Source organism: Pinus tabuliformis, chromosome 2_1 (genome assembly GCF_031772625.1).
Source record: "Pinus tabuliformis cultivar Carrire ecotype Pingquan chromosome 2_1, CPIR1, whole genome shotgun sequence".
In the NCBI taxonomy this organism is placed as follows: domain Eukaryota; kingdom Viridiplantae; phylum Streptophyta; class Pinopsida; order Pinales; family Pinaceae; genus Pinus; species Pinus tabuliformis.
The window spans coordinates 640,791,641-640,816,789 of NC_142299.1; positions in this window are offsets into that span (position 1 = coordinate 640,791,641).

Below are 25,149 nucleotides of genomic sequence, written 5' to 3' on the forward strand. Positions count from 1 at the left end.
TTCAGCAAGATTGACTTGAAGTTTGATTATCACTAGGTACCAATCAAACCCTCTGATGTGTAGAATATTACCTTCAAATCCAAGGAGGGCCTTTTCGAATGGTTGGTCATGCCTTTTGGGTTGGTGAATGCCCCAAAAAATTTCATGAGGCTGATGGAAGACATCTTGTGGTCCTTCACCAACTCATTTGTGGTAGTTTATTTGGATGACATCCTAATCTTCATCCAAAGTTGGGAAGAGCACCTTCACCATATTTGAGAGGTCCTCCAAACCCTGTGTCAACACAAATTGTGTGCCAATTTGGAGAAATGTACTTTTGGTATGACCTAGGTTCAATATCTAGTGTACATAATTGATGAGCGGGGTGCACATGTGGACCTAACTAAGATACAATTTATTCAGGATTGGCCAGGCCAAACCACTCTAACTGAGCTCTACAACTTTCTGGGTCTTCCCAATTTCTACCATCGGTTCGTGTTGGGTTTCTCTCATATCATTTAGCTTTTGAGTCAAGTCACCAAGGGAAGAGTGAAAGAAAATATATTTTGGTCCAAATCCCAATAGAAGGTGTTTTCCAAGTTAAAGCATCACCTCTTATCTGCACCAGTGCTCACATTATCGAACTATGCTATTGGTGTAGCTCTTACCTAGCAGGGGCATCCAGTGGCATATCACAATGAGACACTTTCAGACATAGTCCAAAATAATCCCACCTATGACAAAGATATGTATTTCATTATGCATCCCTACTAACATGGAAGCATTAAATTATGGGGAAGGTAATGATCATCAACATAGACCACCAACCCCTACATTTCATACAGACATAAGGAAAGTTGTAGAACGATCGCCATAAAAAATCGTCCACATACCTACAACAATTCCACTTTAACATTAAGTATAAGAAGGGAAGCACTAATAATGTTGCAGACTGCCTTAGTCGAACACTGTGCTTGACTCTTGTGGACATGAAACTTTGGAATGACAACATATTTAGAAGAGTGATCTAGAATTCGACACCACATATCAGATGTTTCAAGAAAGTAAGTAGGTTCCAAACTTTCACCTCCAGGACACGCTGTTATAACACCTGGGAAACCTCTCTGTAACTTCAAGCGAGCATTCCAAGATGATTTTGGAGGCACACTAAAGTTGACTCATTGGACATTTTGGGGTAGAAAAGACATTGGAATTAGTACATAAATATTTTTACTAGCCAAATCTTTGATAAGATGTTGGGAAGTACATCAGATATTGCAATGCCTATGTCATTTCCAAACCTACAATCAAGAAGCAAGACCTCTATACTCATCTGCATACTCCTAGACAACCCTGGGAATCCATCTCAATGGATTACATGTTAGGCCTTCCTTCTACCAAGCATGGAAACGATTGTATTTTCATGTTCGTCAATAGACTCTCTAAGATGGCCATCCTAGCAGCATGTGAGAAGAGTATCTTAGATGAAGCCACTACCAACCTCTTCTTTGAACGAGTATGGGTACACTTTGGGATCCCACAGTGCATTATCTTGGATCGGGACAACTGGTTCCTAATTGAATTCTGGTCAAGTCTCTAGTTTTTGTTGGATACCAAGCTCACTAAGTACACGACATTTCACCACCAAATTGATGGTCAAATAGAGGTCATCAACAGGATGATCATGCACATCCTACATATAAAAATCGAAGAACCTTACACAAATGGAATAAGTGCCTACCCTATGTCAAACACAACTACAACAAGGCTCTCCACAGTTCAAATGGCCACATCCCCTTTCAAGTGGGACTGGGATTCAATCCACTATGTCCCAATGATGTTTCCATACCATTTGTAGCTACTCAAGCAGATTTGGCTCATGTCAAGTCTGAACCTGATAGGGCTAACAACTTCATTGATTTCATTCAACACATTCTCCAATAGGTCCATGACATATTGTTAAACTAAAATGCAAAGCTCAAGCAACGTTATGATCATCATCGAGTGAGACACAAGTTCTAGGTGGGAAAAAAAGTTTGGTTACATTTGAAGAAGGAGCACCTCGTTGGGCCCGACCGCAAGATTTTCCCACTATGATATGGGCCTTACACCATCACTAAGGTTGTAGGAGGAAATTATTTCAAGCTCAACATTCCACCGTTCCATAGCCTGCACCCAATATTCAATGTGGATCCACTACAACCATACATTGCCCCATTGTTGGACATATTTGACATTGCTGAGTAGTTGACACCAACAAATCTCAACCCAAGTTGTATCAAACATGAAAAAATTGATAGGATCATGGAAACAAAGATCAAGAACACTTGCTTGCAGATGATCCAACTATATCGAGTTGTCAAAGCAGGCTAACTCCTTCACCAGGGAAAGTGGCTCATAAGGGACTGGGTTCAAACGAAATTTCCTCACCTCATGGAGGCATTGCATGCAATGGGGACCATTTCTTCCTAAAGGGGAAGATCTCATCCAGGTGGATATTGGTGGCCACCCACCTATTCCACCTATTCCCCCAGTTGGTTTGTTGGGATGGGGTCCCCTAGGGTTAATTTTGGGAAAAATCCTAGGTTTTGGGGCAAAAGCCCAAGTTTTGTTGTGTAAAATGTAAAGTCTCTGGAAGTTGTGGTCATGGAGTGCATAGATAGTTAAAGTGTTATAAATGGTTTTACCTTATTTTATGTAAGTTGAGTCATATTTTGAAGATCTACCCATGGTCTGCGGACCATGGGATTGTATAAATAGGTGTCTCTTAGGATGTTTAAGAAAAAAGGAAATACAGAGGAAGACAAATGTCATGGGTCAGTAAGAGGAAGAGTGTAAAAGTCTTAGAGTAGAAGAAAGGCTCTGCAGGTGTGTGTGTAGAGGCCTAGAGTAGAGTCCGAAGTTGAGTGTGTGGACCCTTGCAACTGAGTGCGCAACAAAGTCTTGAGTTTTTAAGAAGAACTGAAGTATTAATAAAGAGATTATTCCAGAAATTCCTATGTTTTGTCTGCTTACTCTGTTTTACATGAATGCATTTATATTGTGATAAATGATGGGTTTATGAAATAATACTGTATTGATGCATGACTTTACATGATTTGTATTGTTATATGAACACAATTGATGCTAACTATTTATGCGAAGATTATCTTGTTGTATGTTGAAGTTATTGAACACTTAAGCCAATCTGAGTAATTACTGGGTTATAAGTCATCTTTGATACGCATAAGTAGTTGATCCACCTATTCAGGGTCCGCGAAAGATAGTCGTAGATCTTCGCAGAGGTCTAGAGGTCGATTAAAGGGAGTTATATTGATAAGCCTTAAAGGCTTATTGATTTGCACGAATGCAGATTAAGGACATAAAATGACATTACATTGATCTCTAGGTGCAAAAATTTGGTTCCAGCATCTCCCCATACTGCTTCAAGTGAGACTTTAGTCCACGCTCCGCAAATTGATGCTAAAAGGGCCAGTAGTGTAGGGATTTCTTTGGCAAAACTAACTCTGAACCTGGGTCAAGACCTACTAAGCCAACAAATGGTTTCGTTGTCGGGACCGAGATCAACATAAAGAGATGTGTGATGTCGCATCACTAGAATTTGACCAGGAAAGAAATTGAGGAGTGGTTGGATAGAAATATCCATGACTTCACGGTGCAAGAAAATAGAAACCCACACTTAACAAAAGAACAATGGTTGGATAGATATCTATACACATAGATACACGAGATATTTTTCTGCACCTTCCCGATCAAACTATACGAGTGGATCGCTAAATTGGTTGATGGTCAAGGAAGGTGGAGACTTGACGATCCAATAGTGTGGACCTCGGAGCTAGTACAGAGATTGGAAGCTTCTAAAGTTAAGCTCACACACACTGTTGATCACTGGCTTGATCGAGTCATAGGAGGACTTGTGACAAAATTCACGGTCAATACCTCAGTCAGCTACAACGAAGTAGAGCGACGCTTTTTTAAGGGACTGCGAGGTAAGTATTTGAGATCTTTGAATACTTGGATTAAGATGCTCTTATGTGAAAAGCGGGTTATTCCTTTACCTTGATGTTTGGAGCTACACAAAGTGGAATGTTCTTCAGGGATAGAGGGAGAACATGCCCTGAATATAGTTTGTTGATCGAGCCTCCTCTGAGTGATGACGAGGGAGTAACACAAGCTTCACCACAGAGCGTTGTCCAATTAATAAGGCAAGGGTTTCCACGAACACCTCTCCCATCTATGCCTCCTCCACCTTCACCTCCATAGCATACACCTTTTCCCACACCACCACCACCTCCGCCACCATTCAATATGTCGAATACGATGAAATTTCCCATTTTCAAGGGCTTGGGAAATGAGGACCCATATCATTTTTGGTTCATTGCGAAGGCTGTGTGGACAACACAAAATATTACAGATGATCAAATGAAGAAAGTACAGTTGGTTACTGCTTTACAAGATTGCGCGTTGACATGGTACATTAAGAACTACACTGATAACCCAATGGCATCATTAGCGGACACTCAAACTACTTTGAATAATGAATTCGGTAGGCCTAAGTCTAAAACACAGTCGATAGTGGGGTTCAAGGAAATCATGATGAGGATTGGTAAAACACCCTGGGAACTGGACCAAAGATTGAAATGCAAAATCTGCGAAACCAATATGAATCTCACAGACAATCAGCATTGCGACTAGTTTATAGCCGTGCTCCTGCCTCACTTAAGGATTGCTTTGTCACAAGAAAAGATAGGAATGCAGGAAAAAACATTGGAGATCACAATGAGATTACATGAGATGCCTAGCCATGGTGCGACGTTGGGAGTTCAACAGATTGAAGCGGAGTTGCAAAACCTCTACTTGGAGTTTCACAGCTTGAAGAAGGAAAAGGCGGCTTGGTCGGAAGTGCGCAAAGAAGTTTAGTGCCTCAAGTGTAAGAACTAGGGGCATGATAAGGATCATTGCCTATTTTCACGAATTATATGGTAGGAGGAGGGTCCATGCCTCTAAGGCTGGAAGCCCCAGCAGGACCAAGTACAGGGCCCATGTTGTGGTGTGGTATATGTCAAGTAGTAGGAAAACATGTAACAGAGAATTGCCAATTACTGCAAAAATTCGTATAGACATTGCAACTATTATTCTGCCACTTTTGTAAATCGGTAGGCTATGATGAGCATAACTGTCGTAGCTATGAATTAATGATGGAAATAACACCTGCATATTGTATGCAAACAGAAACTCGCCCTCTAGATCAAGGCATTGGGGGGGCACGTGGAGGATATGAGGGACGCAGACGAGGCGGAGGAGGAGGAGGACCTGGTAGAGGTAGAGGGCAAGTTATTTTCTATAATTGCAGAGTGCCAGGACACTATGTGTGGGAGTGTATGAGCCATACATGCCCTTCATGCTAGTATTGTACTCATTTTGACCACGCGATAGAAGAATGGCTTATATTGATAGCTAAAATGTAGGAGAAGAAGGAGGAGCCTCAACAGCCTACCTAGAACCTGCATATGATGAGGGCAGAACCTCGCGAAGAGGTTCCCAATGTCAATATTATGCTGTGAAGTGGTGTGACGACTAGTGACAATAAGGGAAAACAACCTGAAGAAGATGGATGGGTTCGCAAGGCTCCAGAAAAGAAGTTGGGTTTGATCTAGAGCGCACAAAAGAGACATTCATGGAAGCAAAGAAAAGCTTTGCTGAAGTGTCTAATGGGCTTTGTGCATTCAGAAAGATCGACAGACATAAGATAAGAACATGACGTGAGATGAAGCTCATCGTGCAAATAGGAGAATATGAGATGGATCAAATTATTTTGGATCTAGGGTCGGATGCGAATTTTTTTCCTAAATAGACTTGGGAAAATATGGGGAGGCCCGCGCTACAGTGGTCTCTAATTCAATTAAGAATGGAAAATCAATAGAAGATTATCCCTATGGGGAGATTGCATGGAGTAACTATAAATGCAGAAGGTGTGAGCGCATTGGTTGACTTTGAAGTGATAGATATTTTTGATGACAGTAATCCATATCCTGCACTCCTGGAAATTGATTGGGCTATCAACATGAATGGGGTCATCAATTTGAAGAAGTGGACAATGTCGTTTGAAAGGAAAATGCTCCTTGTGGTAGTACCGTTGGAACTCGCACAAGGATCGCGCTATACTAAACCAGTTTGCAACTATGAGGAAAGCGACGAAAATTTGAACAAGATCTATAAGATAATGACATGAGACCAAGATTGGATTAATCTGATAGCCGATGGACAAATCGCATGGGACCGTGAAGCTCCTGTACATCAGAATCAAACGAAGAATTGGAGCACTGATAGAATAGGTTAAATGAAGTATCTATGCTGCGGTGTAATATGATGACTAAATCGCTGTGATGTGTATCATCCGAGGTAAGAATTTTGCCTTATTATGATGGTCTAACTGATGTGGATAAATTTCTGGATGCATTTGAAAGGGAAGTGCCTGAGAAGCATCACTTCCAAGCATTGGATTTGGCGTTGTGCACTATGCCTGCACGGTGGTGGAGTACGCATAAAGACAATTTTGAAGAATGGCGTGACTATAGGAGGATGATGAGGATGTGATTTGGTTGACCCAAGGTACGGTTGACTGAGAAGTATGACAGGAGAAATGATCCACGCGATCATTTGGAAAATTGGACTAAGGCTTATGGAATGGAGCTGCAGCCTGATTGGGTTCATATTTTTTGTCACACTTTGTACATTATCCCTATGAACTGGTATTTGGAAACAAAGCTCCGCCATGACACCACAAAATGGGGTATCTTAAGAGAGGGTTTTGTAAGGATGTTCACCTTTGAAGATGGATTCAAGAGTATTGATGAAGCACTGCAGGACATTAAGGAAGCAATATTTAGAGTTCCACAGGATCCCTTGGAATTGATTCAATCGAATTAGAGCACCCAGTTGCACCATGCACTAGAATGCGAAAATATGATTGCTGAAGGAGAGGATGAGGATCCAAGGAATATTAATATCCCCAAAATAGAATGCCACTTCAAAGTAGAGGGACTGCAGATAGAGAACCGTGACATCACCGTGCCACTGAAAACTAAGCAGGTAAACATTGGTAGAGAAGAAGAACCGAAGTTTGCGAAGATAAGGGACTACTGGATTGATGCTACAGTGGATAAATTCATTGAGTTGCTCCGCAAATATCAAGATTTATTTCCCACAAAATTTTTGGACTTAAAAGGCATCATAGGTGATTTGGGAGTGATGAAAATCACCATGAAATCAGATGCGAAGCCTGTTAAGTAGAGGCCATATCACCTTAATCCCAAATACAATGAAAAGGTTCGCTTGGAGTTGGACAAGATGCTTGCAGTGGGTGTTATTGAACCAGTGGAGGGATCTGATTGGGTGAGTCTAATGGTCGTTCAGGAAAAGAAGCAAAAGGATGAAATAAGGATTTTTGTAGATATCAAGGAGCTGAATGATGCTTGTGTTCATGATCCTTTTCCAACTCCGTTCACAGATGAAGTACTAGATAATGTTGGTGGGCAGGAGGCCTATTCATTCACTGATGGGTTCTCTGGATACCATCAGATAAATATCGTGCCAGAAGATAGGAGTAAGACCACCTTCATGACAGAATAGGGATGTTTCCAGTATACTTTGATGGCTTTTAGACTTAAGAATGCACCGACGATCTTTTTGTGCATGGTCATCGCGACATTCAAAGAGTTCATTCACAAGTTCTTAGAGGTCTATTTTGATTACTGGACAATGTTTGGGCTAGTTAAGTGCCATGTAGACAGTCTGCACTTGATGTTGGATACATGCCAAAGGTATCAGATTGCGCTAAACTTGAAGAAATGCTTGTTATGCATCCCTTTCAGAATCTTGTTGGGTCATGTGGTGTGCAGACAAGGATTAACGGTGGAACCTGCTAAAATCATGGTTATAATCAATTTGGAGGTGCCAAGGAGTTTTAAATAGCTACGCGTAACACTGGGCCATATTGGATATTATCGGAAGTTCATCAAAAGTTATGCTCAGATTACCGCGCCTATGGAAAAGTTACTAAAGAAGGATGCTACATTCTATTGGGACGAAGAATGTTAGCACAGCCTGCATGTACTAAAGGAGAAAATGGTCACCACGTCGATCCTTGTCTTCCTGGATTGGAAGAAGGAGTTCCACGTGAATGTAGATGCCTCATGTATTGCACTAGGAGCATTGCTGACACAGGTCGGTGAAGGAGAATTAGATCACCCTACAGTGTTTGCGAGCATGAAATTGTTTAAGGCTGAAAAGAATTATTCAACGACAGAGTACAAAGGCTTGGCTATGGTGTACGCACTCTAGAAGTTCAAACATACCTGCTAGGTGGACATTTTAAGATGTACATATACCATTTTGCATTGAAATATTTAGTCAATAAGCCTATGTTGGGGGGGGGGGGGAATATGCATATGGCTGCTGTTGTTTTAGGAGTATGATTTCGAGGTGATTTTGAAGCCAAGAAGGTTGAATTCCAAGCTAGACCATCTGTCACGCATTGAAACAGGAGAGGAGCCTACCGATTTGGAGGAAGGGTTGCCCGACGCGCATCTCTTTGTGGTGCATGTAGTGGATAATCACTTTGCGGACATTATCCACTTTCTGACCACAGGGACGGCTCCAAAGGGATACACTAGTCAACAAAATAAAGAATTGGAGGTGCGTGCGATAGACTTTTAAGTTATTGTAGGCCATTTGTATAAGATGGGATCGGACGAAATGCTTAAACATTATGTGCCTGACTTTGAAATACACAGTATCATCACTGAAACTCATGGAGGAGTTGTGGGAGGACATTATGCAGGAAAAGAAACAACACAGAAGATTTTGTGCGCTGGGTTGTGGTGGTCGATGCTGCATGATGATTCCAAAGCATATTGTAGGGCATGCGATGCATGTTAGAGGACAGGCAGGTTGTCGCAGAGGGACAATCTGCCTTTGAATCCACAGGTGACATTGCAGCCATTTGAGAAATGTGAAATTTATTTTGTAGGGCCGATTTAGCCTCTAAGAAAGAAGACGGGCGGGTGCTATATCATCACCACGATCGAATATTTGACCATATGGGCAGAGGCACAGCCTGTAAAGGAATGTACTGCGGAAACAACAATGAAATTCCTATTCAAATATGTGTTTACGAGGTTTGGTTTCCCAAAGGTTTTGATAAGTGACCGTAGTACACATTTTCTCAATGAAATGATCAAAACCCTGACAAAGGAGTTCCAGGTTTACCATTAGAAGAGTACGCCATACCATCCTCAGGAAAATAGAATGGTTGAGGTTTCTAATAAGATATTGGAGAATGCATTGACAAAGGTTTGCAATGTGCAGAAGAATGATTGGGACATGCGCATACTAGTAGTTTTATGGGCTTACAGAACTACTTGTAAGAAGATTATGTGTCAGACACCTTTTAGGTTGGTCTATGGTGTAGAGGATGTAATGCCTATGGAATACATTGTGCCTAGTCTACACATAGCGTCTTCAATAGGAATGGCGGACCGTGGAGCCTTATAAGAAAGGCTCACGCAGCTAACAAAGCTCGAGGAAGATAGGTTTTTGGTTGGATTCCATCAGAAGGTTCAGAAGAGACGTGAAAAAGCTTGGCACGATCAACACATCAAATGCGCACCTTCAAGCTAAATTATTTAGTTTTATTATATGACAGTAAGTTTGATAAGTTTCCAGGAAAATTTCAGATGCACTGGCTAGGGCCATATGTTATCAAAGAGATTATAGATGGTGGATCAGTTCAGCTCATGAAGTTGAATGGAGATCCATTTCCAAGGAAGGTAAATGGAAGCCGATTGATACCATACACCGGGGATCTAGCCCAATGACTACATGATGGTAGCACAGTCTTAGCGCTCAAGGAAGTTGCAAGGAGGCACGGGAGTATAAACTACACTACTTGGTTTGCAGAGCTGTGCGACAGGGGGGCTGCGCGAAAACGAATGATGTCACAGTACCAAAAGAAGCGCAAAGGGACTTGCACTATAGGAGGATAGACTGCACAGCGTAGCCACAAAGTAACTATTACATTCACTGTTCATGATTTGACTGCTAGGAGACAGTTAAGAGGAGCGGGCACGTGGCATTTGAGGCATTCAAAGCTAAATTTAAGAGTAAAATCTTAGGAAATCTGCTACCAATTCAATATTTATGAACGGATTTTGGGGGGAACTGTCGAATTTGAATTAAAATTCACTTATAAATTACGTGTGGCTGTTCAACGAAAAACATTTTTCATCCTTATAATTTATGTGTTGCGTTGTCTGGTGCGCATGATTCACGAGTATTTCGAAGCTCTGATCACAAGCCCTGAATTCGACAAGTTGCCTGAGTTAGATAAAAAACTCATTATTGACATCATGTTAGGACCAGGTCCCATTGAAACCGCTAGCACTAGAGGAACTATCGCCTCTGAGGGAGCTGCCCCAGAGGTAATGAGCATGGAGGTTCCCACTATAGTGCCTACGGCATCGAGGTCACCTAGGACAAAGCCTACGCCAGTGAGGGAGGTTCCAAAACCAAAGAGAGATAAGAAAAATAAGCCAGTGCTGGTGCAAAAGTCACCGATAAATCATGCTACCACATAGGCCCAGAGGAAGGAAAATATGAGCGCAAAAAAGAAGAGGATCGTGGTGGATCTGGAGGCTGAGGAGGGCACGGAAGATATAGACACTGAGGGGGTGGATCCTATATCTAAGTTGCTAGAGTATATCCCTCCACGCAAGGGAAAAGTGAAGGTCCCTAAGGACCCAGATGCAGGACAATTCCTCCTCAACACACCCCTGTTACCAAAGAACCTAACCTTTGAAGGTCCGTGCTTGGCGTGGATCCCGCATTTGAAGCTAGAAGATTGGGATTTGGCAGACCCACGAGCGGTTCCCCCACCTTGCTAAAAACACCTACATGAAGAGGATATTCTACAAAGAGTCTGGTGTGATTGCACTAGAGCCTGTGGAGTGGATTTGCAGAGTGAACCAGTCGGGGTTGCTGAACCTGTTGTGGGTGCCCCACTACCATCGCTCCAATATTAACTTGATTGTCATTAAGCAGTTGTTGTGCCTGGTGCATGACAGATGCTTATGGATGAGTGCGTTGATCCCTATCACTGATATGCTGATCCATTGGATCACGCTGTTGCCGCACTCAGGATAGAATTTGGCCAAGGCATTTAGTAGAAAGACGAGTGAGTGTGACCTCGCGGAGAAGATGAAGGACAAGTTTAAGCTTGTGAAAAATCCACGTGGGTATTCTATTACCTCGATCACTGACCTTGTGGTAAAGGTTGCCATGTAGATCCTGGTTAGCAAGGTTGTGAGAAAGTGTCACGTAGATGAGGTGCCGGAAATAATGGTTTGATTGGCTACATATTGCGCGGAGGGCGTGCAGTTCAACTGGGCGCGCTACTTGTGTAGTGAGTTCCTTGTGAATTGTGGAGAGGCACAGGATGAGAGTAAAACATCCAACTATTCATGGTTTTTTCTCTCGATTATGCTGGTTGCCTGGGATTTACCAGAGGACAACCAATTTCCTCTCATAGAGAAAGATTTTCCAGAGGCTACAAAATTTGCATCTCTGTGGGCCACAAAAGATGTTGTGCGGGTCACAAAGACCAAAGTCTTTTGGGTGCTGATGGAGAAGATCACTCCCATGGCCATCAAACAGAAGTCGTGGTTGTCACCAACCATGTTTGAACAACTTTCAGGATACGTGGAGTTCAAAGCTAACTTCCACCGTGTATACATCCGTGTGCAAAAGGATCTAGAGCAGAAATGGTTTGGCTTACCTTACCTTGCTACAGATGATGTTATTGAGGAGGTCATAAAGCACTGTCAACCAGATTGGAATTCTCCTTCCGATCTGGCCGCAAGCACTAGCAAATCCATGGAGAAGAAGAAGAAGGACGCGACCAAACAAAAGGTTCAGCATTTGGCTGAGAAATGAAGGAAAGAGGTTGAGGAGAAGGCCTGAGTGGAAGCAGAACGCGCCACGAAGAAGTAGGCAGAACAGGAAGAGTGCAGCTCCGAGTGGAGTGATAAGTCTCCTTCACCCCAAATGGAGGAGGAAGAGCAGTCAGAGTAGGGTGGTGGTGGTCAGGACGAGCAGAGCACTCCCTTCCGAGTGAAGCGGTATAGGGAGTAGGAAAAGGAAGGGCTGCAGAAGAAAATAAAAGCCACCAAGCCATCGCTAGACCCAATTACTTTGACTGACAACGACCTAGATGAAATAGGTGATAAGGTGCGGGATATCACTGTAAAACTGCTATAGTAGTTTGAGTAGAAGCAACAGCAGGCACTGAGTGCTATTCAAAAGGATCTACACAAGTTTCAGATCCAGACAAATAGGATCCAGGTCGGCGGAGGGTAGAGCAGCGCTACATCAATAAGTTTGGCACCATGGACCACTCAAGCAGCCAAGATGATCTGGTCACTGGATCTTCGGGCAGTGGTGCTGCCAGATGGATCTTTAAGCATGCAAGCAGCCACTGACAAGGATATTTTCAACTCTCTGAAGAACATCAGCCTCAACCTAGTTGCACTCCCCAGCAAGTTTCTTCACACGCTGTAAGAAGGTGTGATAATAGAGGTTAAAGCTCAGGAGCAACGCAAAATTAGCCTTATAAGCTAGTATAGAGTAAACAATGAAAATATGTTTGCTCAGAAGTCTAAGGCATTGGAGGCACATAAGAAAGTTTAGGTGCAAAATGCCTAGGTTGCAACCGCAGTGGCAGAAGCCTACAAAACAGTTCTCGAACTACATATACATGAGGAAGCGCCATTGGAGGCGAAGATCAGAAAGATGGCTGCAGGCGTGAACGACGCCAAGGAAAAAGTGGCTAGATTTCAGTTTGAGCTGAACTTGAAGATCACAGAATTAGAGTTTAAGTCACAGCCTTCAACTCCGCTAGAGTTCAGGGAACAGTGTGAAGCTGCTGATCCAAGTGGATCTCCAGACACCAGTGGCATGGAAAAAGCTCAAAATTCAAAGTGGCGGAAAGATGATGAACTTGAAATTAGATCGAAGTGCTTGTCGCTCTAATTCCAACGGTGTGAATGACACTCCAATCCAAGTCCAGATGAAGGAGAGGAGGCAATGCACATAGTTCGAGGCAGAATTTTGCAGGAGGGCCGAATTTTCACTTTGTCAGATTTTGAAAAATTTTATATGGTTTCAACACTTCTCAATGCCACGAACGCAATGGCGCTGTCCATTTCTCCATCAAAGTTCTGCATTTTTCGGCCATTTTTCAATATGGAGGTATAAAACTCCTTTTTTGTAACTGATTCTTGTACTCTTCTTTCTCATGCCACTTAATGAATGAAGGCCTCCCCATTGATCGAGTAGGGCCCGAAGACGTAGTCCAAGTCAGATGAACTACATTATCAAGTATTGTTGTCTTCTTTCATGCTTTATGTGTTTCTCCTCTTCTCTCATGTGCACATTAAGTTTTCTATGTTAAGCTACAATTTATGCATGTAATTCTTTAAGACATCTATAAGAAAAAGATTCTGGATCAAGTGGTATCAGAGCAGGCCTTTTTAGATGTGAATTGCATGTTTGTATGCTGACAAGAAACAGGCTTTGAAGAGGTGAAGGGAAACTAAAGTCTTTCGATCCCGAAGCGGGGTGTGCACATTGAAGGAGAAACATGGTAGATGAAGAGGCTCATTAGGAAGAGGAGCTCAATTTACGCAAAACCTTCTATACAATGGAAAAAAATGTTGGTCAATTGCTTTCAAGGCTGGAGAAAGAAGAAGGGAAAAAGGCAGAAGAACAAGGTTCAGTGCATGGAAATGGTGAAGAAGAACCCCCTCCTTCTCCTTCCACGAGTGAAAGCTCTTCTTCCTTTCATCATCATCATCGTAGAAATTCAAGGGGTGCATCTAAGAAAACTTTCTTTAAATTAGATGTCAAATTTGATCTTCCCATGTTTAACAGTGAAAGTAATGAAACAAAGCTTAATAACTGGATTAGGAAGATTGAGATCTACTGTAGGATTCAGTAGATCGAAGAGGATGAGGCAAAGATTTAGTTTGCCTCTCTTCGACTAAGTAGCACCGCTCTCATTTGGTGGGAGAGGAAATTGCGAAGCAGTAAGAGTGTGGGTAATATTCTTTGCTCATGGCCTAGTTTCATTTCTGCATTAAAGGAACAATTCTATCCCTTGGGTTATAAGAAAAAATCCTTAATGGATTGGAAATACTTAAGGCAAGGCAGAGTTCAGGATGTTCAAAGCTTTATCGAGGAGTTTAGAAAACAAGCACTTAATTTTGACATTGCACTTGACTCACTTGAAGTAGTAACTAAGTATATTGGATCATTACATAGTTACATTAGACATTCATTATTATTGTTTGAACCTACTACCAATGACTCGGCTAGTGTAAAGGCCATTCATCTGGAAAACAAGGGAACACCTAAATGGGATGACCACCCAAAGAGAGCCGTAACAACCAAGAGAAGGGGAGCAAAGCCCTCTTGTACAAATTGTGAGAAAGAGGGGCATGATGAAGAATTTGCTAGAAGTTGCACCCTGAGCTGAGACCTGAAAGGAATCACAGAAAGGGGAAGTAGAATGTCATCACCACTGTGCAACAAAACCAAGATTTTGAGTCAGAGGAAGATGAGAAGGTCACAGCTGCAGGATTTTCATGAGGTAGGCCCATTGACTTGGGGTCTGATTCTAGCAATGAAATGAAGTTTGCAGCCCTTGGGATCGCAGCAGGAGGACCTATAGATTTGGGGTCTGATTCTAGCCATGAATCAAGGATTTCAACAGACCTAACGAAAAGGGAACTCCCTGCAGCAGGGCTCCAAGAACTTGAGGAGATCAACCACTGCATCCAAGCAGAGAATGCTGAGCTAAGGAGGCTTCTACAAGAGGCAAGGGAAGAAAAACAAAGTTTACTACGCCAATTGCAAGCCAAAGATGAGGCCTTGGAAAAGCTACAGCATCACGATCCGAAGTTAAAAAGTGATTCCTCGATTTCATATGATTTTCATGATGATGAATTCGCTGCTTTTGAAAAACATACTACAGGGATTGGATCCAAACTATTGAAGAAGATGGGGTATCAGGGAAAGGGCCTCAACATCAAAGTCCAAGGCATCGTAAACCCCATCGAAGTCGAGGAATTGTCGCGTCGTGTAGGAATCGAGTACGCCAGAAAGGAAATGGGAGAAAGCTCCAATACAGCTAGAAACCAACCAACGATAGACAATGAAATTCCCTCCTCACAGTCCAATGATAGTGAGGGCCCCATAAACACTTATCGGAGGAACACCAGGGGAAAGCACCCCAAGGCAACCCTGAAAGTTTGGATGAATAAGAATCATTGTAGCCATTGAAACAAAGAGGGACACCAAGAGACCGCGTGTTCGATGCTCCATGCTCTGGAACATTGCTGGAGTAGTCGAAAGGTGAACATGTTGAGCAAATGAATCCATCCCATTCACGGTGGTCTACTTTATTAAGTTGGTTTTTCTAAGGTAGTAGCTTGTTATGGCAACCATTGTAAACCATACGTTGCAAGTAAATGTAAAAGTGATGGTGTGTTTCCTATCACTTCAAAACGCAATGATGATATTTTGGCCTTTCTTTGTTAGTAGTTGAGGTATTGATTAATTTTATGTAATCCTTGGGCAAGGAGTGTGTGCTATAAACTCTTGGTAAGGAAGGGTTGTTAATTCATGTGTGGTGTGCATAATTGCAAAAGGAAAAAAAATGTACTAGTTTTGTGTGTAGGTGATCAAAAGTGTGGGTTGAAAGGACACAAACAATGTGCAAGTGTAAATGCTTTTGGGGTCCAAAAGCTCCTTAATGGGGAGGATTGATCCAGGTGGATCTCCAAACACCAGTGGCATGGAAAAAGCTCAAAATTCAAAATGGCAGAAAGATGATGAACTTGACATCAAATCGAAGTGCTCATCGCTCTGATTCCAACGGTGCGAATGACACTCCAATCTGAGTCCGGATGAAGGAGAGGAGGTAGTGCATGCAGTTCGAGGCATAATTTTGCAGGAGGGCCAAATTTTCACTTTGTCAGATTTTGATAAATTTTATATGGTTTCAGCACTTATAGACACCACGAATGTAATGGCGGTATCTGTTTCTCCATTAGAGTTATGCATTTTTCAATGTGGAGGTATAAAACTCCTTTTTTGTAACTGATGCCTGTACTCCTCTTTCTCATGCCACTTAATGAATGAAGGCCTGCCCATTGATCAAGCAAGGCCCAGAGAAATAGTCCAAGTCAGACGAACTCTGTTATCAAGTCTTGTTGTCTTCTTTCATGCTTTATGTGTTTCTCCTCTTCTTTCATGTGCACATTAAGTTTTCTATGTTAAGCTACAATTTATGCATGTAATTATTTAACACATCTATAAGAAAAATATTTTGGATTAGCCACTGTGAAGGATGGAGCCACGACAGTGGATGTCGTGGTGGTAGACTGCACCGCACTTTTTGAGCAAGCAATGGAGGTCATCACGGCTTTGCAGGAAGATGCCACCCTACAAGCCTTGAATATAGAAGCTCGTGAACTCCAACAACAATATGATGAAGTGAAAGGAATGATGCGCGCCATTGCTACCACATGATGCCTTGCTAAGCTACAGGAGGAAAGAAAGTTGCACGTAGATGCGGAAGCAATGCAGAAGAAAGAGGCAGTCCTCAAGGCCAGATTGCGCCCTTGGTTGGATGATGCCTACATTGTCTTTGCCAACATCCAAGAGAAATTGGAAACTTTACAGAGGACGTAGCAGAAAATCAAGGAGGACAGTGTAGGACCGACAACAGAGTAGCTGGTGGAGCAGATCAAACAAGAAGCCACGCAGAGCGCAGCTGAAGTGGCAGTGGCACAAGTAGAGTTGGGAGGTCTTCACAGTAAGATCTTCGTGCCAGCAGAGTGACTCAGGGGTGAGTCATGATCTTTGTGTTGGGGGCCTGTTGGGATGGGGTCCCCTAGGGTCAATTTTGGGGCAAAAACCCAAGTTTTTTTGTATAAAATGTGAAGTCTCCGCAAGTTGTGGTCGCGGAGCGCGTAGATAGTTAAAGTGTCATAAAGGGTTGTACCCTTATTTTATGTAAGTTCAGTCAGCTCTTGAAGATCTACCCATGGTCCATGGACCATGGGATTGTATAAATAGGTGTGTCTTAGGATGTCTAAGAAAAAAGGCAATAGAGAGGAAGATGAATGTAATGGGTCAGTAAGAGGAAGAGCGTAGAAGTCTTAGAGTAGAAGAAAGGCTCTGCAGCTGTGTATGCAGAGGCCTAGAGTAGAGTCCGTAGCTGAGTGTGTGGACCACTACAGCTGAGTGCATGGACTCTTGCAACTGAGTGCCAAGGAAAGTCTTGAGTCTGTAAGTAGAACTGAAGTATTAATAAAGAGATTATTCCAGAAATTCTTGTGTTTTGTCTGCTTACTCTATTTTACATGAATGCGTTTATATTGTGATAAATGATGGGTTTATGAAATAATATTGTATTGATGCGCAACTTTACATGATTTGTATTTTTATATGAATGCAATTGATGCTAACTATTTACGTGAAGATTATCTTGTTGTATGTTGAAGTTATTGAACACTTAAGCCGATCTGAGTAATTACTGGGTTATAAGTCATCTTTGATACGCGTAAGTAGTTGATCCACCTATTCAGGGTCCTCAAAAGATAGGTGTAGATCTTCGTGGAGGTCTAGAGGCTGATTAAAGGGAGTTATATTGATAAACCTTAAAGGCTTATCGATCTACATGAAGGAAAATTTAGGACATAAAACGACATTACATTGATCTCTGGGTGAGAAAACTTGGTTCCAGCATCCCCCCATACTACTTTAGGTGAGAATTCAAAATTTAGAGGCATGTAACCACCACATCTCTTCTGATGTTAATGAAATGAAGTTTTATTTTTGTTGTATCTTTGTGTTTATGTTTATATTTGTGTTCTTCTACATTCTTGCATAATTGCAGATCTTGAAATTATAGATTCTCATAAATTCTTGTTTCACAACTTCTAGAGCAATTCATAATGAATGTAGTGACAACTATATATATATATATATATATATATATATATATATATATAGAGAGAGAGAGAGAGAGAGAGATAATCCAGTATACTTGCTAGTCTACAAAATAAGTGGTATAACCTCTGCATGAGTTACACATGAAGAATTTATTTTGAGATGAAATTGAAAGCCTCTTTGATAATAAATTCAATTGCATGGCATGTTTATATCCTGTATTTTTGTTCTTTGTTATATTATCACATGGTGTTACACAAAAGAATTTTAGTGTTGAAGAAATAAGATGTAATTGATTGTCAACCTTTTGTTTTCGAAATACCTAGTACTGATTTCATACATCACCATCCCAAAGAGTCATATTCCAAACGCTATGTTATCCTTCATAGATTACTTCCATGTTTTCACTTACACAACTTGGCTATTTGCATGCCTGAATATCACTTGTTGGAACTCCAACATCACTTGAATTAACAATATTGCACATTTTAGTTGCAAATGAATTGATGTGATTGTTGGCCTTAAGATACCATATTTGTTTCCTAGGTTGTGCATCTTTTAGTGTTGAAGAAATAAGATGTAATTGATTGTCAACCTTTTGTTTTCGAAATACCTGGTACTGATTTCATACATCACCATCCCAAAGAGTCATATTCCAAACACTATGTTATCCTTCATAGCTTACTTCCATGTTTTCACTTACGCGACTTGGATATTGACATGCCTGAATATCACTTGTTGAAACTCCAACATCACTCGAATTAACAATCTTGCACATTTTAGGTTCAAATGAAGTGATGTCATTATTGGCCTTAAGATATCATATTTGTTTCCAAGGTCATGCATCTTTTCCCATGTAATCCCTATTACCCTATAATATGTCTTGGCTACATCATGGATATATTACCATATCATAGTTTGTATAGGCTAGAAACAACCATGTGAAGCACCAAAAAGGTGAGGCCATTGAAGACATCAACCAAATCTTCAAAATGATGAAGGCATTGGTCATTGAACTCCATCAATGATTTGTGAGATGCACCATAACAATGAACTCAAACAAATCGAATGCGACCTCTACCCATATAGGTATTTTGCTAAAACCAAGGCTTTGATAACACACAATAACATTCCCATCTCTAAGATACATCATGTCATGATACATTTTTCTTTGATACAAACCCTTTTCTAGCACTGTTATTTTTTCATATTAAATAATAAAAATATTTAAATCCATTTAACTTTAATTCTTTTTGAATTCCAAACTTCAACATCAATATTAATAGCTAGTCCTCTTCTATATAGGAAAAATGGCATCAAACAACCCCTCCAATGGCCCATTGTTAGGACGAGTTGTGTTAGGTTCCAACAGACATTTTAGATGACATTCTGATGGTCTTTTGGGCATGGTACAAGTACAAATTTATTTTTTAGTAAGCATGTTCAACACTATGTTATAAATTCAATGTTTAACATGTGAATAATCTTCTTTGACACATGTTTAATGTGAAAAAATATCGTTGTTGATAGGTGCATGAGTTTCGCTTGAGGTTGGCGGTAATTATTTGAGTACTTCACCTTCAAGAAGCAACCAACTATTTGATAGAGTTGGTTCAGGTAAAATCTGAATATAAATCTTGAAGTGAGATGTTTAATGCATGAAAATTTATCACACGTGTCTCATACTTGTGATTGAAAATTTCGTGTAAATTGTACAACCCTTACATATAGATATGCTAATAGGGCTTTAGGAATGAGTAGATGTGATTTTGATGGGTCTACTTCGCATGGTAGAGGTACACACTCGATTTCTAGTTAACATGTTCAAGTCTAGACAATATATAAATTTAATGTTTAACATGTGAATACTTTCTTCTTTCACACACATTTAATGTGAAAAAATATCGTCATCCATAGGTGAATGCTCTCAACATGAGGATGGCCATGTTGATTCTCAATGAGTCGTCCAGGAGCATTTAGGTGAGGATCATACTTAAATCTTGTTCAAGATATGTTTAATGTTAAAATTTATCCCATCTCTCATACTTATGCACGATTGGAAATTTGATGTTTTGTATAGGGCATAATAGCTCTGAGTTTGTTTCCTTAGAAGGGGACAATCGTCCTCTGAATGACGGCTCAGAGAATGAGAGAGTTCATGGACCAGGTAATTTTAAGTGTATAATTTTTTTGAAGATGAACTATGCAAGTGAAATTAATTTATATTCAAATAATGTGTGAACATTTATCATGTTACGTGGTTTGATCATGCTCTTGTGGGACATCGTCATGGTGGGAGAGGTCATAGGGCCCAACAGTATGCCCACAATCAAAACTATGAACCTATTTACCCCCATCCTCAAGATGTTCCTAAGGAGGTGCCTTGGGAAGACAACATCTACTCTCTTACTCTTGATGACTTCAGGGTGCATTCAATGAGATTCCAGAATGAGCTAGAAAATAACAATCTCTCTAGATTGACTAGATATTGTCTCCAAATAGTTTTTCACATTTTGGAGAATCTCATAGCGGTGTATTGTGGGGTTGGATCAATGATTGAGGTTTTTTATGACATGATACATAGGAGGAGAGCATCAATTATGGGTAGGCACTCCTTTAAAGAAGTGAAAGAAAGGGTCACTAAAGAAATGGCCTTCTCATTATTTGACTTGCAACCTGAAGATAAAAATCATTTGAAGGTTGCAAGATTTAATGACCCTAATATTGCGCCATTTCTCTATCAAAAGTTCCTAAATTCATATGGAAAGTTCCAAAATAATGATGAAGTGCCAAAATATTTTGTGAGGAATTTGTACGCCGAGGTTTGAGAGCACATGGATCCCAATTATATAGATGCAAGATCTGAATTCTATGGAATTGGGAAAGGTCACACATATTAACGACCTGATGTTATACCAGATGTTGCATTTAGGGCTTCAGAACCTCGTTTAGCACTTTGAATACCTAGAGTTGTTTCATTTCAAGATCAGTTAGATTAGGGAGGTTGTTCAGGATGTTTCACGAGCAATGTCAGTTGGATTAGGAAACATGAAGCATTCAAAGAGAGGAGAAAATTACATGATTTATTAATGTTATAGATGAAGTGCTGAGACAAATGGATCGACAGGATCTCGAGAGATATGCAACATCTTATAGAGATAATGTGGAGTGATCCTTGGCTCGCGATAGTCATAGCCTGGGTGAGGCATGCTTTGGGAAGCTATGATTAATGAACTGTAAAATCACACTTACAATATTAGCTATAATGCATGTTACATATAAATTTATTATGTTGAATTGTATACACATTTTGTCTGTAAAAATCACTTACATATTTATTTGAAATTATGCATTTTTCATCATTTTTGAATGACGAAATGCTTAAATTAAATTAGTGGAACAATTGTCGCTTAATGAGCTTATTGATGTACATACACCGCAGGTATTACCATGTACATAGATATTTTGCTTCAAATTGTGAATGAATTAAAGTCACATAAATTTTATAGTGTCACTCCTACATTTTATGTTGACCTTTTAGGTTTTAGTAGAAGACATGAAAAAATCAATCAGGAAACTGAGCACGCAGGAGATGGCATAGAATCTCCACAAGATGATATTTCATACCCTAGTAGACTATTATCCATCCAGTTGTTTGAACAAACTTCTCTTAATATTGATTGTAAACTCTAATTAATGGTGCGTTCTTTTAGAAATCCCATATATGACATATTTGGTATTTATTAATTTCTTCTGATTAATTAAACTATGTTCTTGAAATTTAACTGCAGTTATCTCAAGGGACGTGCACAATGGGTTCATGCTATAAGTGATTTTCATTTTTATTTGAAGGATAAAAAGTATAGTTCCCCATGTTGCATGAGGTGATTTGTCGGTCTATCTAGATCTCACAGATGTGTGGTTGCAAGCCAATTGTTCTATGACATTAATTTTATATTGTAAAACTAGTATTTAAAATTTGTGTTTATGTTTAATACTCTTTTGGGGAGTTATATACCCTAATATATTTTAACACTTTGTGGATTATGATTTCTTTTGGTATAAGAATGTAAAATTTCACTACATACTTCTTTGTTTGATGAGGAATCATTTTAAAAAAATTTGCAATCTTGTATCTCCATTGGAAGCTAAAATGACACTCTCTAAGACATAAATTAGAAATTCTTACCAAATGAATGACTTTGCATTGGCATTAGATGGAAGGGATGCATGGTGTATATTAATATCATTGCCATATTTCTCCTACCTAGCTCTTAAATTTGTCTATTTTAGGTGGTTTATATTCTTTTGTCTTCTTTTGCTTGGGAGGAAGTTTTAGATCTTCATAAACATATCTTATTTTGTGAAAAACTCCAAGGAGTAAACGATAGATCCTAAAATAAGTTAGCATTTCTAGTTGTCCATATTCCCCACGATAATATATGTCATAATACTTTGTTCTCACCTTCATCCACTATTTTGGTAATCTATTAGAGATTGCCAATTTATGGGGTTACTCCAAAAGTGTTTTAACCTAACTAGTGATGTTTGATGGACATATGGTGTAGGTTTTAACCCTATACAGAAATTACCTGCATATGAATTCTAAAACAGAGAAAAATAAACAATGTCAGAGCATAACACATAAAACACATATACATAGAGATTTTCCCACTGGATCCCAAAACCGGGACTACCATCTTGACTTTTTATTATGTTCCTTTCAATGTTACAATACATATTTATACATGTCGAAGCATCCAATACCATGGACCGAAAACCATCGCATCCAATACCATGGACAGAAAACCATCGTGTCCAAAAAACATGTGTGAAAATCATGCCCAAAACCATAGGTGGGTCTGCCCAACCTAACATAGGGTCCAAAACCAAAATTTTCCAGGGCGCTGCCTCGAACCCCATAAAGTGGGGTTACGAGTGCCCTTCAAACCCCCTATTAACTACGTGGAAAGAATATAACACAACCCAACTTTCTCCCACTTGTTGTTTTCTTTCCACAGGGGGCCACAAGAGAGCTTAGTCATTTTCCCAGCCCTGAAATGCCCATTGTTTCTCTACACCAAGAGAACTTCTCAGAGCTCATAGATTTTTTCAATGCATCTGTAGTATTCTTCAAAGTGTCCACCTTTACGAGAAACACCTTTTTGTCTTCTATCATATCCCTCACAAAATGATACTAAACATCAATGTGCTTTGTCTTTGAATGATATGCAGGGTTCTTTGCCAAGAAAATTGCACTTTGGCTGTCACGGTCTATCCTTATAGCTTCCTGTATTAACCCCATACTTGAACACAATATCTGCAACCAAACTGCTTCCATGCTTGCATGAGTGGCTGCCATGTATTCTGCCTCTCTAGTTGATAGTGCCACTACAGATTGTTTCTTACTCATCCAACTGACTGCACCTCCAAATAGGTTAAACACATACCCACTTGTAGATCTTCTCTGATCCAAATCTCCAACCCAGTTTGCATCAACAAAGCCATGAATATCCAACATTTTGTCCAATCTTGGTCTTCCTTGGTAGCACAAATCATAATCACTAGTGCCTCGCAAATACCTGAAAACCCGATTCACTACTGTCCAATGCTCCTTTCCTGGTTTTGACATAAACCTACTCAATACTCCCACTTCATGTGCAATGTCTGGTCTAGTACAGACCATTGCATACATCAGGCTACCAACTGCACTTGCATATGGAACACAGGATATGTCCTCTTCCTCTTCTTGTGTCTTGGGACACTGTTCAACAGATAACATCACACCTACAAGAATAGGAACCTTCAACGGTATACTATCCTGCATATTAAACCTCTACAATATTGTCTCGACATACTTCCTCCGGTTTAACTAGAGCTTCCTCTTTGCCCGATCTCTTTTAATTTCCATGCCCAAAATATAGTTTGCAGCACCAAGATCTTTCATGTCAAATTTGGAGGACAATTGGGTCTTCAAATCCTGGATAACTTCTTTGTCATTTCCAACCAGCAACATATCATCCACATACAAGGCTAGATAAATAACACGGTCACCAATTAATTTAAAATACACACAATGATCTTCTTTGCTTCTAGTGAAGCCAAGTCCCCATATAAATGTATCAAATTTCTGATACCACATCCTTGGTGACTATTTTAACCCATACAAAGACTTCTTTAACTTGCATACCGGTTCTTTCTTACCCTTCACCTCAAAGCCTTCAAGTTGCTTCATGTAGATCTCCTCTTCCAGATCCCTGTGAAGAAATGCTATCTTCACATCTATCTGTTCTACCTCAAAATCAAAAGCAGCAGCAACATATAAAAGTAATCTAATAGAAGCCACCTTAGCAACAGGAGAAAAAATATCACTAAAATCAATTCCCGGCACCTGGGAATAACCTTTTGCTACCAACAAAGCTTTGTATTTCTCCACTTTTCCTTCTGCATTTGTCTTCTTTTTGAACACCCATTTGCTGCCAATGGGTTTCCTTCCAGCTGGCAACTCCACCAGATCCCAAGCCTCATTTTTGTGCAAAGATGCCATTTCATCAACCATGGCCTCTTTCCAGAGTTTTCCATCCTCTGAATCCACTGCTTCCTTCACAGTTCTAGGATCATCATCAGTAACAGACAAAGCAAAATTTGAATAGAAAGCAGATGGGCTATAACTTTCTGGCTGCCTTCTTTCTCAAACTAATCTTCTCAAAGCTGGAGTTTATGGCTCTTCATCTTCTGATTCCTCCTCTGCTATAGAGTCTGGTTCTTCCTCCTTTAGCTCAAACTCTATCTTCTCAGGTTCCTTTGGTTGGAATTCATGTTTAATAACATCTTTCACCTCTCTAAACACCACATCTCGACTGTACACAACCTTCCTTGTTACTAGGTTCCAAAGCTTATAACCCTTTAAACCATCCTTATACCCAATAAAGATGCACTTTTCAGATTTACTATCCAACTTGGTTCTTTTCTCCTTTGGAACATGTACATATGCATCACATCCAAATACCCTTAGATGTGAAAGAGAGGGTTTCTTACCAGTCCATACTTCTTGTGGAGTCTTATCCTCCAACGCTGATGAAGGTGACCTGTTGACCA